At 39.7% G+C, this 16,063-nt stretch overlaps 1 long non-coding RNA gene across 1 annotated transcript; it reads right to left on the bottom strand.

Annotated features, from left to right (window-relative positions):
• Window positions 1-2,289: 2,289 nt before the first annotated feature.
• On the bottom strand, window positions 2,290-15,540 carry LOC309387913. The gene is made up of 3 exons (XR_014174689.1): window positions 15,405-15,540; window positions 4,056-4,222; window positions 2,290-3,334 (listed from the first exon to the last, which is right to left on the bottom strand). It is a non-coding gene; the product is annotated as an uncharacterized lncRNA (long non-coding RNA).
• Between the last annotated feature and the right edge of the window lie 523 nt (window positions 15,541-16,063).

A 16,063-nucleotide genomic window follows, 5' to 3' on the forward strand; every position in this document is an offset into this window, starting at 1 on the left:
CAAAAGAAATCTCCTTCCCACACACACACATACACCTTTAAATGACTTTTAAAAACAGATTATTTCACAAATAGCTTCTAAACAAAATGAATTATTCTCCTAATTTTTCAGTCTGGTAGCAAACCTTGTCTTGCAGAGCTGCTCTAGTGCTTCCATCTGTATTCATTTATGGAGACGTGTCTTTGTAAAGAAAATATGTGTAATAATTTAAGACAAGAAGCACTTCTTAAACTACAAAATGCCTTCTTTGTTTCCCAGGAGTGCTGCAAATATAGGACACAAAGGGATAAGGTGAACAGAATTGTGAACTTATTAAACAAGGTAGTTACTTAGTCAATGAACCTTTTAGAGGCTCCTTCTTCCTTCCAAAGGTCTAGTTAAATAAACACTGTGCCAAGCGCCAAAGCAATTCTTCTAGAAATATTTATGTGAAATAGTTATTTCTCTCTTGGGATTCATAATTCCTTCAGCAAAGTTTCAGCTAACAATTTTCCTTTCATTCTACAAACTTAGCATGTTGTAGCATTTTTTACAGTGCAATGCAAATTTAATTTAAAATTATAAACTATAATATGTCATCAGAAAGTAAAGAGAGAATTCATGCTGAAGCTATTATTACAAATAATTTGTGCAAGGAAAAGTACTAATAGCAAAAAAAAATCCTTTTCTCATTCACCACTGGTTATTAAACTAAAAGACTTATTCAAAAATGATTGCTCTTCTGAATGAACTATCATAGCAGAAACTACAGGCTCTAGTATATTATCAGATTACGGAAATATAAAGCATGGAAAAACTATTTTCATATTTTTTTCTTCTTTGACCTTATTAATCACTTTTGGGAAATTGGAGGACAAATTTTAACACAGGGTTTATAGTTTACCTTCAAATTAGGACTGAGGTTTACTTCTAGGCATCAATTTACTTTTACTTTACTTTGAGTTAAAGCGGAACGTTCAAATAATTAACAATGTAATTATTCTTAAGTACTATAAATTTCAACTTTAGCATTTTAAGTAAACCATAAATCAAGTAAAATTATATTTTCTCCTTGTCTATGGAGATTCTCAGTCATCCCGATCATGGTTATCCCAAAGGTGCTTTTTTAAAAGGCAACTGGGCTTTCTTGGATTTTTCCTTGAAGATGTTTCACTTCTCATCCAAGAAGCTGAACTGAAAAAGCTTCTTGGATGAGAAGCAAAATGTCTTCAAGGAAAAACAAATAAAGTCCAGTTGCCTTTTGAAAAGCACCTTTGGGATCTTTTCTCCTAGATTTATTTCAGAACACAATCTTGCCTATATGAAATCCTAGATGGGGGACATTAATGCCCCGTACAGTGTGATACAATTCAAGTACATTTTCAGAACTACAATATATGGGGCTATGGCTAAAATGACTTATTACAAATACACATGCTAATTTATGTAAATCCTATATTGGGTAGTGAATGGACAAAAAATTCATATGTGGAATCAACTATGAATATATGATTTTATTCCCATCCCAAAATGATGGAGATGGATGGCTTGTAAAATTAATTAATAGAAAATATCTCAATTTTATGTTACGTTGTTGGAGAGAAATTTCTTTTGACTCTCGTCTTAATATGAATTATTGTTCCATGTAATTGTTCCATTTAATGAGGATAATCATTAGGTAACTTTAAATTAATGTTTAAAATAATTTTGCAGTTTTGGTAGAAGACTTTATTGGGCAGACTAGCATGCAATTAATAAAAATACCCCTCCACAAAAAAAAAAGGAGGAACAATTTAGCAGTGATTGTACAGGAAAGTGCTCTGCCGAACTGGGCCAATGAAACATTTCTTGACATCATCTCTACCACTACCAGGTAAGTCATGTCTACCCATCTTTTCCTGCTATGCATCAAAATTTGTATTTTGATTTACAATACAATACAATACAATACAATACAATAGTAGAGTTGGAAGGGACCTTGGAGGTCTTCTAGTCCAAACCCCTGCCTAGGCAGGAAATCCTATACCGTTTCAGACAAATAGCGATCCAACATCTTCTTAAAGACTCCCAGTGTTGGGGCATTCACAACTTCTGGAGGCAAGCTGTTCCACTGATTAATTGTTCTAACTGTCAGGAAATTTCTCCTCAGTTCTAAGTTGCTTCTCTCCTTGATTAATTTCCACCCATTGCTTCTTGTTCTACCCTCAGGTGCCTTGGAGAATAGTTTGACTCCCTCTTCTTTGTGGCAACCCCTGAGATATTGGAACACTGCTATCATGTCTCCCCTAGTCCTTCTTTCTCTTTGTTCCAGATAAAGCAGAGCATCTATTTCACGTGCTGTATTTAATTTCATAGTATGAATATTCTCCTATTAGAATGTTAAAATCTGTAGATTTATAGATTTCTTGAAGTAACACCACTTCTAGATGTTTTACTCATGGGAATAAGCAGTTTAAAGCTGCAGCAGAGAAAAGCTCTAAATTTTACTAATAGTAGACACTATTAAGATAGATTGCATGGGTGAAAGAAATCTTTCAGATAGCTGATTCCCATGACATTAATGGCTCTGAAATTAAAGCCAGCACACTGAAGCAGGATTAAATTTGTGACATATTTTATGCTTAAACATAGCAGTGAAAGAGGAGACTGGAAATTAATCACCAAAATCCAAGTAAATACTTTCCTGGTAATATAAATGAACATTAGCACCTGTGTTGTGTATATGAGGCTTTAAAAAATGCTGAATTTAAATTGGGTACTCAGCTTTGATGTGATCTCCGTGTGGGAGAAGAAATATCTGATTGTGCTTTTATGTAACAACAATGAAATAATAAGAATACACTCATTAAATAAGGTGATTACTTGAGATATTTCCTGCAGCACTGAAAGATTTCACTTCAAATAATAAAAGAGAAAATGGTTGTAATCAATTACCTTTGAAAGGGAAAATTTGCTTTTTTATGAGAGTCAAATGACATTTAACTTCTGAAACTTAGCTAACTTTAAAAAGTTCACTAGGAGGACTGTGAGAAGTTTCAAATAGGTAAATTGATCTTAAGGAGATTCAGTCTAATTTGCCCTTCAAATCAAATCTTTTCAAGGCCTCTACTCCACTCAAATGCCTTTGAGTCACTTTGAGAGATTCTAAAGCAATTCAGAGAGTCAGTGGATTTTCTGGCTTTTCAGTTTCAAACATTATTGTAGCCAAACTAAACCCGGGTTGTACGAGGAGTTCACTGATATTGAAATGAGTAGCTGACCATTTAGATGTATTATCTTTGTAAATTGCACCTGTCCAACTTAATTTATTGTTTGTATCTCTTACTCTTCAGTTGGAATTTCTTTAGGCAGGTTGCTGGGAAAGTGAGAGAAAAAGAGACATGGGTTTATTAATTTTATATGCTGTATGGCTACTGCATGTACGGTAATTCATATATTATGTTGTAACAATCCCACATATTCATTCCATACTGAACAAGTCCCAATTACAACATGTGGGATATCACTTGCCAACATCCATATTACATTCATAATAGGGACAACATGCTCAACTTACTCCTGACATTTTATCTTTTTAAAACAATATTTCACAAGCAACCAATATTGCATCATTTCCAATAGAGGTGATTTTGGTAATGAGCCAACAGGTCTGTCAGTCACCTTTCTCCAACCCACCCCCTTCCCCAAATTTAAGCAGTCAGAGCTTTTTAAATATTTTTTGGGGAAAAAAATCTTTGTATGTTGGAACTTGACCTTTTCTACATTTTTCAGTACAACTTCTGTATAAGCGGTCCATGTATTTCTATGGAAACAAACTTTTAGGAGAAAAAATATCTTATCCATTTTTACAGATTTTCACAGTAGCTAACAAAATGTCTTTGAAAAGACCAAAATGGAGCATAATCATAATTGCTTCTTCAGCTTCTATCCGTCTCTCTACCCTGAAGTCTGGAAATGTGCTGGGTTAATCTGAATGTAGAGCTTTAATGTTATTTATAATCCTATTAGTGATAAGCAAGTTTCAAATGAGTTCAGCTCAAAAAAGTTTCCCCGCAGTTGGAAAATCTGGATCTCACCTTTGGACATGACATCTCAGAAACCAGTCCTGATGGAGATTAATCTCATTCAGAAGCATTTGGTTTCTGTACTTTTAGCAACCACAATGTAGTGAAACTTCGATTTAGTCCACTTCTATTTAGTGGACCTCAGGAGCAATGGATACAATTTCTGCCTGGACACCTTCCTGAAACAATAGACATCCATTTCATCCAAGGTAGTCTAAATGAGGCAATTAAATTTACATTAATTTTACATTATTTTTATTGCATTTGCAGCCATTTATTCCATTTGCATAATAGCATCATTACACAAATTACATCATTTGGGGTGATTTGCATCTTACGTAACTAATGTAAATGAGCACAAATGATGTAAAAAATTAATTGATATTTGGAAATAGTACTTCTCTCTTCATTTACTCCATTAAGTTGAAGTTTTGCTTCAATCGAAAGGTATTGTAAAAGTCTCCTCCCATACTTTCTCTGATCTCTGGAATGCTGAATTGGATACCATTAGGAGCAAAGTGATATCAACCTGCTAATAATGTAGCTTTGAATCAATAACAAGTGATATTATAGAAGTGCTGAAAAATAATATTGAGTCAGTTGAAATTGAGTTCCATCCAAATGAAAGTGTTTACATGTGCCTCTAGAGTAGGGGTGTCAAACTCAAGGCACAAGGGCCAGATCCGGCCCACAGGGTGCTTAGATCTGGCCTGTGGGGCCGCCCGGGAAACAGGGCCTGTGGTGCCTCTGACAGTGAAAACGGAGCTTGGGAGGGCCACCCACAGCCATCCCAAGCTCCATTTTTGCTGGCAGAGGGTTGCAGGAAGCTGTCGCAGCTGAAAACAGATCTCAGGAGCCCATTTTCACTGGCAGAGCACTCAGGCCACCACAGGCGCCCCAACATAAGTGATGTTGAGCTGGCCATGGCTATTATGTCTGTTCTGTCCAGGCTCCGAAGACGTGATGCCGCAAGCCGTGGTGATTGGCTAGAGGCATGTTAGCCGGAGCAAGAAAATAAAGACAGTTCATTGGCTGCCCATTTGACAACTGGGGTATAAAAGAGCTGTCAAACGAGCAGTGTGCAGTTGCCAGTTCAGAGCTGTTGTTGTTTGTTATTTGTTACATTAATAAACCAAGTTGTGTTAGATCCATGTTGCCTCAGTCCTGTTCCCTTCATCACCCTTCAGAACACTGGCGATGAAGGTGGGATATCAGGTTGAGCAACTGATCGGCTGAGTCACTGAATCAGAAAGAGCTAATGCGTTCGAACGGAACGCTGTGAAGAAGGAACGAAAAAAGTTTGGTTTTTTTTCTTTCTCTCCTGAGGTAACCTGAGTCGTTGTCCTTTTCAGGATGGCCACCTTAGCCTCGTTCGCAGCTTTCTGTCCAGCAACAGAATCTTCGGAAGCTTTTGTGGAGCGATTTGAATGCTTCCTAGAAGCTCACAATCTTACCGGGTGGTCTGGCAGACAAAAAAGATCGTGTTTCCTAAGTGCCTGCGGACCAGAGTTGTTCGGAACAGCCAGGGCACTTTGCGTCCCTCAGCCTGTACATTCTGTCCCATGGGATGTCTTAATTGAGAAACTGAGGGCACACTATGCCCCCGCTCCATCCAAAATCGCCCGAAGATGCACTTTCAGGAAGAGATTTCAGTTAGAGGGAGAGTCAATTAACCAGTACATAGCCACCCCCCGGTCAGCTGCCCTCTTTTGTGATTTCACTGACCTAGAAGAGAACTTACTAGATCAATTGGTTTGTGGAGTCAGTGATCTGAAACTACAGCGTCGTCTGTAGCTGACTCTCAAAACCACCTTGGATGAAGCAAGGGCTTCTGAGATGGCCAAGAAATCATCTGTAGAAATCCAAAGATATCAAAATTCCCCTTCCGCCACCGCGCGAGGGGCCGCTGTCCATCACGATGATGAGGAAGAGGGGGATTATATCTCAGAGAAGGAAGATAATGTCAGGCGTCTGCAAACAACCCCTGTCAAGAGGCGTACCAGGCATAGGGACGCCCCCTCCACCTTGTGTGCTGGCTGCGGAAACAATCATGCCAGAGAAACATGCAGGTTTAAAGCTTTTGTGTGCCGCCATTGTGGGCGAAAAGGCCACCTAGCCAAGGTCTGTCAGGCTCCATCTCCTGTGCCAGAGCGCCAACCAAGTAAGCCAGCTAGTGCAAAGCTGTCCAGACATCCAACCAGGCTGAGGGAGGACTGTTATGCTATCTCTAATGATAGTGATGACTTAGAGCTGTCTATCAATCAAGCTAAGGAAAAAAACCGCAAAAATTTTTTCCTCAGTGTCCACCTTGAAGGAGCACCCTGTCAGATGGAGATGGACATTGGGTCTTCGCGCTCCTCATTTCTTGGAGCACTTTAAAGTATTTAGTGCCCTCCATAGCTAAGAAACATCTCTCTCCTTGTGCGTCCGTCTGCGCGACTATCAAGGACAGTCAATCCCTATCCTAGGTAGCGGCCTCTTTAAGGTAGCCACCAAGTGTTTCACTGGTCGCCTTCCGCTCATTGTGGTCCAAGACCCCTCCCTACATTGCTGGGTCTCAACTGGTTCCAGGCATTGGGGCTTGACATCATTGGCATCTATGCCACAGCAGCTGAAGATTAACCACCGAGTTCGCAGATGTGTTCAAAGATGGTTTAGGTAAATATACAGGCACCTTAATATTTTTTTAATGAATTTTATTGGTTTTTAAACATTTATAGGGAAGGGTAGGTGGATATACAAAAATTTTTGGCAGCTACATCATGCTGTAAGTAGAAATCTCCTAAAATCTCACAACTTTTATAGAAAGAAAAACAAAAGATAAAAGATAAGTAAAAACAGCATCTTATTACACATTGTATCAACCATATGTTCAATCATCTCTTTTACCACTTTCTAATATATCAACAATTAACAATAATATTTCAAATACATTTATTTTTGTGACCTGAGTCTTTTCAGTATTGTTCCGTCCCCCTTGTCCCCTGGTGGAGCCGCAGCCCCTCCCTCATACCTTGTATATTATCACCTTTTTCACTACCTCTTATAGTTTCATCCTCTAGGAGGGAACTGTGTTTTTTCATGAAGGCCTCTGCCTCCACAACTGAATTAATTCTAATTCTATTTTCCTCCCAGAAAATCAACATTCCTTCTGGCAATAACCATCTAAACCATATTCCTTAATTATATAATTTCTTTGATAAGGAGGAATACTTCCTCCTCTTTTCTCTTATTTTTTTCAGAATTTGTTTAAGAATGGCAATTTATTTATCTTTATATTTTAGTGGTCCCCCCCTTTGGGCTCCCAAAACCTCATCCCTCGTGGTCTTCCTAAGAAATTTAACATGGACTTCCCTTGGAACATTATGTGTTCTGGCATATTCTGAATTGACTCTATAAACCAGGTCCATATCCCACTACAACTGTTCTTTATCTCTCTTAATGTATTCTGCTAAGATTGTACACATAATATCCTTAAGGTCTTCATCTTCTGTCTCCGGTAGGTTCTGGAATCTGAGAAAAAGGGACATTCTTTCAAGTTCCATCTTTACCATTAAATTTTCCAGTTCTCTATTCCCCTTCTGAGTTGCCTTCACCTCCTCCCTCAGCCCAACCATGTCCTCCTCCAGTACTCCAACCCTCTGTTTATTTTCTGTTGTTTGCTGCTGTGCATCTCTGAGCTGCTCTTTAAAATCTGTCAGTTCTTTTTTCAGTTCTTCCTGTCCCTTCATAATAGCCTGAAACATTTGGGCAACTGATAAGTCCTTTGTACTCTCTCCAGCCACTTCTTGTTGTAAGAATGATAAAGTTTTTGTCTGTTGGGTCGTTGGGCTGGATGTAGAGGAGATGGGTGCCGAAGCTGCCTTACCCGGCGGTGGTTTTCTAGGCCCCATTTGTTAAGTTCAGAGATAAGTGTAAGTCTTTTACAAAAGAAATGGCATCTGTGGAATGTGCAGCTGGGTGATGCCGAGGAGGCAGACAAGCCCAGAAGTGAATGTTAATCCTTAGTTACAGTTCCAAGCCAGAAGAAGAAAATCAAATAATCCAAATCCAGAAAGACCACAAAACAGGGGAGGCTCCAGAAGTCCTTCGGGAGGTAATAGTAATATAAAGCCAGAAATTTCTTCAAAGGTAGTTTCAAAAGGCTAGTTTCATTTATTAGAGTGAAGAAGAAGAAGGAAGTGAGCCATCTTGGCTCCGCCTCTCACAGAGAACCAGGGAGCAAAGCATTCAAAGTTTCCATAAGGCTTTTAAAACAGCTCAGGAATCACTTCTTGCAATTGTGATGTAAATCTTTCTCATAGTTAGTACAAGTGGGTAATTCAACGTTTTACTCTCTCACTCCCTTCTGAGATCAAGAGATAGTTCAAATGCCGCTTTAACTGAGGGGGGTAAAAAAAAAAACCTCCAATCTTACAACTTCAAGGCACCTTAATATTTTTTAATTTAGATCACCAGGTAGCTCCAATTCGCCCTAAGCCTAGAAGGGTTCCATTATCCTTTCTAAGCTGGATGCGGAATTGGATAAATTTATTAGCCAGATGGTGTTAGAACCTGTGGATCATGCGCATTGGGAAATGCCAATCTTTATCCCAATTAAGCCAGATAGGTTTATAAGGGTGTATGCTGATTACAAGGTAACGTTGAACAGAGCATTGCACGCTAACTCTTACCCTGTCCCAGTTGTACAACATCTGCTTCATTCCCTGGGACAGGGGTCCATTTTTGCAAAGCTCAACCTAGCACAGGCAGATCAGCAGCTCCCTGTGTACAATGCCACTGCAGATGCACAGACAATCATTACCCACAGGGGAGCCTTCCACTGTCACCGCCTGCAGTTTGGGGTTAGTATAGCCCCAGGAATCTTTCAAAGTCTGATGGAGCACCTGCTCCAAGGGATCCCTGGGATTGTTCCCTATTTTGATGATGTGCAGTCAGCGCTAGTGACCAGCATGCACTCATTGCCACCTTACGCATTGTCCTCACCAGATTCCACAATGTTGGGTTGCGCTTAAAAAAATCTAAATGCAAAATTGGGGTCCCACAAGTAGAATTTATGGGGTACCTTGTAGATAGGTCTGGCATCCACCCCACCCCATCTAAATTAGAGGCCTTCCATCACGCCCCTACCCCTAAAAATAAAATGGAGCTCCAATCTTTTTTAGGTCTTCTAAATTTCTACGCTGCTTTCTTGCCACATAAAGCTTTGGTTGCTGAGCCTCTCCACCGGCTCCTCAACAAGAAAGCAGCCTAGAAATGGGGCAAGGCAGAAGCCTGCACTTTCGCAGCTGTCAAGTCCTTGTTAACGACTAATTCTGTATTAGTTCAGTATAGCGACTACCTGCCTCTTGTCCTCGCATGTGATGCTTCTCCATATGGCACTGAAGCTGTGCTTAGCCATAGGCTGCCCAATGGGTCTGAAGTACCTCTTGCCTATTACTCTCGCACATTGTCCTCTACAGAACATAATTATGGCCACATTGATAAGAAGGCCCTGGCCCTAGTGGCTGGCGTAAAGCGCTTCCATGATTATTTATACAGTCACTATTTTGAGTTTGTCTCTGACCACAAACCTTTGTTGGGATTGTGGGCTGGTGATAAGCAAACTCCTTTGATTCCCTCTCCTAGAATGTCCCGCTGGCCAGAATTTCTAGCTGCCTACACTTACCGCCTTGTCTATTAGCCTGGCAAAGATTTGGGGCATGCTGACGCTCTTAGTCGCTGCCCCCTCCCCTTGCCAATCACTGACCCCGCCCCCTCTAGTTCTGTCATGCTTGTGGAGGACCTTCCAATCCTCCTCTCTGCCACTGACATTGCAGCCTATTCTGCTAAAGATAGCACCTTGTCCCAAGTTTTGGTAAAAAGGAGATGACCACAAGGGCCTCTGCCAGGGGAGTTCCGTCCTTTTGCTATGAGGCAACTGGAACTCTCAGTGCAAAGAGGCAGTCTGTTATGGGGGAACTGGGTTATTGTTCCCCCACAGTTACGGCACCGCATCCTGACTTGCCTTCATGGCGGCCATCCTGGCATCGTCAGGATGAATGCTTTAGCCAGGAGCTATGTGTGATGGCCACAACTTGACCAGGAAATTACTGACTGGGTTGCTGCCTGCCAGCAATGCCAACTCTCATGGCCCGCTTTCCCTTTAGCCCCCATGAGGGAGTGGGAGACCCTCAGGGGCCCATGGTCACGAATCCACATGGATTTCGCTGGCCCTTTCCTGGGTCGCACATTCTTAATCATGGTGGATGCCATGGGTAGAGGTGGCTATCATGGCATCAACCACTTCTGAGGCTGTGGTCCGGGTTTTGCGAAGCCTTTTCACCACCCATGGACTTCCTGATACCATTGTCTCCGATAATGACCAAAAATTTACTTCAGCCCACTTTCAGATGTTCTTAGTGAGCCATGGCATCTGCCATGCACCAGTAATGACATGGCTGAATGGACGCTTAGATCTGTAAAAGAAGCTTTAGCCAGACTAGGTCCCCTCAATTGGACAGAACAGGTAGCCAAATACCTTCTCTCGTAACACACTATGCCCTGCCCTGTCACTAACCGAAGCCCGGCCGAAGTCCTGATCCACCCGCTCTGCGAAGATCTGGGAGAGTGCGCAGGCGGCCAGCATATCTCCAGGACTACGCATGCTCCATCCGGGGAGAAAGGGGTGTTATACCCAGGCTCCAAAAATGTGATGCTGCAAGCCATGGTGATTGGCTGGAGGCGTGTCAGCCGAAGTGGGAAAATAAAGACAGTTCATTGGCTGCCCGTTTGACAGCTGGGGTATAAAAGAGCTGTCAAACAGGTGGCGCGTGGTTGCCAGTTCAGAACTGCTGTTGTTGTTACTTGTTACATTAATAAACCAAGTTGCATTAGATCCATGTTTTCTCAGTCCTGTTCCCTCTGTCACCCTTCTGAACACTGTCCAAACCCACCTGGCCCCCAGAAGGTCAAACACAACCCTGATGCAGCCCTCAATGAAATCAGGTTTGACACCCCTGCTCTAGAGAGAAGAATTTATAACAAGGTATTACAGCAGGGGATTAGACTAGATGACCTACAAGGTCCCTTCCAACTTTGTTAATCTGTTAAATACCTATCTCCACAGATGGAACTTTCTAGAAAACTCCATAACATTTCATTCTTCTTCCAGATCATATTAACTCAGCTAATCTAATGGTGGTTTGTCAGTTTTCTAAAAGTAAATCTTCTTGGACAAAAAGTCTGCAGCCTAGAACATTTTATCTTTAAAGACACTAGGTTTCACATCACATATCTAATGGTACTCTAATAGAGGGATACTTCCCCTGGCTCACCTGCCAGAAAAAAATGCACTTTGGTGCAATTTGTGGCAGGACAGCACAATGTTGCTTTCATCATTTTGACAAAAGCAGCAGCAATAGCTGCCTGCAGAAACCAATGTGTACATACAGAAATATAGAAACATAGAAAATGGATGGCGGGGGGGGGGACCCAATTCCCCATCAAGTCTGCCCTTGAATGTTTTGTTTGTTTTAATTTTTTTGTTTCTTTGTTACTTTAATTATTAATTTTAATTTATTATTTTTATTTAATTTATTTATTAATTTTGTCAGATGAAAGACATACATATACATACATGTGCATGCATGCATGTACCCCTATTCTCTTTTACTTTGAAAAAAGCATGTGTAAGGATTCAGCTGATTATTTCTTCTTACTAGATGTTCCTCAAGATTACAGGCATGTCCATAGCTACTTTTTCTGTAAATAAAAATTACTATAAAAACATGATGAGGGATATGGCAGAAGAAGAAGAAGAAGAAGAAGGAGAAGGAGAAGGAGAAGGAGAAGAAGAAGAAGAAGAAGAAGAAGAAGAAGAAGAAGAAGAAGAAGAAGAAGAAGAAGAAGAAGAAGAAGAAGAAGAAGGACGAGGAGGAAGAGGAGGAGGAAGAGGAGGAGGAGGAGGAGGAGAAGGAGAAGGAGAAGGAAAAGGAGAAGGAGAAGGATGAATAGCTTAATGTACATTTTTTTGCTTTTGACATTTCTGAACTATTATACAAATGACAGATCAAAAGGGAGGATTATTCTAAATCTTCCCTATTAGAGTCACTCTGAAATGTCTGAAGATTTCTGTTCGATACTTAATGTCAGAATTGCATATTAAATGAGTCCCTAACAAAGTCAAAGCAGCTATTAGCAATAGCAATAACACTTAGACTTATATACTGCTTCATAGTGCTTTACAGACCTCTCTAAGCAGTTTACAGTCAGCATATTGTCCACAACAATCTGAGTTGTCATTTTACCGACCTTGGTGGATGGAAGTCTGAATCAACCTTGAGCCATTCAGAATCAAACCCCTGGAGTGAGCAGTGAGTTAGCCTGCAGTACTTAATACTTAGGTATTAAGAATATTAATACTTAAGTAGTAAGTCTCTTGAGTATTGTAAGTCCCCTTTCCTATTTTATTTCTCTATTTTTGCCAGAGAAAAACTTTCTGATAAATTCATTCTGCTTCAATTCTGGATAAACAAAATAAAACCTCACGGAAGAAAATGCATATAAACAATACCATTGTTCTTTATCTTTTTTCATAAGAAATGTAGTACTGAATGTACGTTTAGCTATCAACTGCATTGAAAAATAACTGAGAAAATGCATAATTCAAAATAATTATTCGGGTCTGGTCTGCGAATTAGTTTGGAAAACATGAATTAGGTCAGCCTATTTAAAAATGCAGACTGAACAAAATCCTGAAATATATTTGTTTTCCATGTAGTCAAGTGTTCAAATAAAGAATATAAATATAGAATAAAACTCACTTTTAAATAATGGGAAAAAATTCTTAGAACCCTAATGTAATTTGCCAGAAAGCTATGTGCATTCAAACACATTTTTTTTAGCAAATCCTTAGACAACAGCATGATAATCCTTTGAATTTTCAATTTCCCTCTGATTACATATGACAAATCTCAGTGCTGATGTATGATATTCTTATATTGCCACTAAGATTTACTTCTAAAATACACTGCCAGTTTCCAGGCAATAATATTTTTATAATGCCATACATTTGATTTGGAGATGGCTTTTTTCTCTAAGTAAGAATAAAAATATATTGCTAATTAAATGCCGTGTAATGCAGTAGAAGAGCACAATAATATTGAAACTGTATTACAATTGTATGATTCTGAAAGTTGTAATATATTATCTGGTAACAAATGACAGCTCCTTCTACCATGGCATTTTCTTGAGGAAAAAACTGAATTGCCAACCATATAACATAATAATTGTCATTTCATCTAGTATTAGCTAGCTTATATTCATGCATTTAGTTATTTCTCAGAAGATTCTCATGATATTTTGTTCTTCCATATGTTATCCATTTCTGTGTTATTCCAACCCCAATAATTTCTGACAAGGTTGTGAAGAGCCACAGAGATGACCTTTGAAAAAACTAAATGGCAACAGTTACAAAAAATATATTTTGAACCAAGAAAAGAAGAAAAATTAGAAAGCAGCTAAAAATCTTAATTTCCTGAGGTACATTTAAGAAGGAAGAGAAGAAAACATACAATATTTGATTATTATGGTCTATCTAATGTAGTAGAGACATTCTTTAGAAGCCTGTTTCCTGGCCTGGTCTACCACAAAAAGGTAGATCCAGCCTATCTAATGTGGACAAACCAACTTAATAAAGATTTGTGTGCTTTTATATTTTTCATTGGTTGAAAAGAATAAAAGGTAGGACAAGCAAGTAGAGCAGGACTTCCTAAACCCTTTTCCAAAAGTCACCATAGAGCAGGGGTATCAAACTCGATGTCATTGAGGGCCACATCAGGGATGTATTTGACCTCGGCAGGGGGGCTAGGATAAGCGTGTCCAGGGTGGGTGCAGCCAGCTCAACATCATTTGTGTTGGGGACGCCTGTGGTGGTCCGAGCACACTGCCAGCAAAAATGGACTCCCAAGCTGCTTCAACCCTCTGCCAGAGGAAACAGAGCTTCAGGAGGGTCCAAGGTCCATTTTTGCTGGCAGAGGCACTGAGGACTGGTCCCTCATTGTTTCCAGGTCAGCTCTGTGGGCCAGATCTAAGCACCCCACAGGCCGGATCCCTGCCATAGAGGTATCAATATTTTATTCTATATAACAATTTATGCCTCTTTTTATAATAATGTGTCCATTATATGTGTGAATGAGTGAGAAGGGGGGAGAAACAGAGAGAAAGAGGGAGGTGGTTGTGTGTATATGTGGGGTGACATCTAATCAGGGTAGGTTCAAATGTGTGTGCTTTTGCTTTCTTCCCTCAAGCTATCTCTATATATTTTGGAGGAAAGAAAAGGACTTTGAGGACATGTTGGCAGCACTCCAAGCCTCTGCCCATCTTCCATTCCTAGAGGGATACATTTCTCCATAACCCTTCAGTATCCTACCCAATTTGAACTTGATCTTTTATTAGTGTCCCCCACCATATCAAATTTAGTCCCATTTTTAAGTTTATTTTCATTCATTTTTTAAAAAAAAACCTCACCTTTATTACCCTTATAAATAATTCAAGGCAACAAACATGTATATTTCTCCTTCCTCCTCCTATTTTCCTCATAACAACCTCATAATGTAGATTGGGCTGAGAGAGAAAGTCACCCAGTCCGCTTTCATGCCTAAGGTAGGACTAGAACACAGTTTCCAGGTTTTTAGTCTAGTGCCTTAACCACTAGATCAAACTGGTTTTCTTTTTTGCTCAGATTTTTTTTAATAGAATTACCTGCTGACACACAGATGCATGGGCTGTGTTACATATATCTATTTTTTCCAATATTCTATTGAGCTGGAAGAAATAACAAGAAAAACTAAAAAAACTAATGCAAAGAAAGCAGTATGTCAGTGTTGGGAGAACAGAAGCAGACATTGTGGCAATTAAGAGGGACTAGTCAATAAACCATTAATAGGCTATTCATCATTCATCTCCCAACCTCATTTACAGGAAGAAATAAAGCACCAAGCTGAATTAGCAAGAAGGAAACTTTTAATTAATAGTACTGGAAATCTTAGCTAGATTGTTCTAATGTGGAGAGAAAATATTGGATCTCAGCCATGGGGAGAAACATTCCTGGATAATAAAAGGCTGCATTAGCCTGCTTGGAATTTTAGTTCTACTTTCAAATTATAATTGACACGCAATGCCTGAAGAATATAAAAAGCTTTTAACTAGCAAAGCAAATTCAAGGTTCTTTATTTTGTGCGGTGTCAAGCTTCATTGAGATCATTTGGTTTGAAGGGGCTTTGATCAAATCAGCACATCCAAAGAGATCCATAAAACAAAGCAATGCTTTACTCACTGGGTTGGAACACCATGCCACTTCACTATGGCTGCTTGTCTTACCTGTCAATGATGTTCTACATATATGCAAATGACATTTGCCCTGAGGGAAATGGCAAGATTGAGGAGAATATCAGCCATCTTTCAACATTTTGCAAGAGAAAGCAAAGGAAAGCTCAGTGGCATAAGTTTGGCTGAAGCAACTTTTATTCTTCCCTGAACTTAAAGTGACAGTGAGCAATCTGGCACCTCTGATAGTGGAATGTGTGTGAGGGAATGTGAAAAGGAGACAATTTTATCACTTCCCTAGAATGGAAGAAGTGGATCTTCAGCTGGGTCCATGCTGGAGTTGTGCACTAATTCATGAATCAGGAAGCAATTCATAAAGTTCTGATCAACAGACAACAGAGATAGGAACATAGTAACTGATAAGCAATGAGCCAGGTTTGAATCAATAGCTTAACAAATCAAGAAAAAGCTGTAGTGTCATAGAAAGGAATGTGTGATGGACACTTCTGAAAAGAATAAAAACACAAGCTCTGTTGGAAGATTCCATTGCCCAGACCTCTCTACTGTAATACATAGCTATCTTCTCCAACAAATCAGGTTCATACTCAGTCATAATGAGAAGAAGGTATGCATAAGCTTTGATAACAAGAAATCTTTATTATTGCTGAATCTCATTGTCTTGTGTTACTCACTACATGTGATTACACTATCTG

This window comes from Natrix helvetica (genome assembly GCF_964273705.1).
Source record: "Natrix helvetica genome assembly, chromosome: 2".
Lineage (NCBI taxonomy): Eukaryota > Metazoa > Chordata > Lepidosauria > Squamata > Natricidae > Natrix > Natrix helvetica.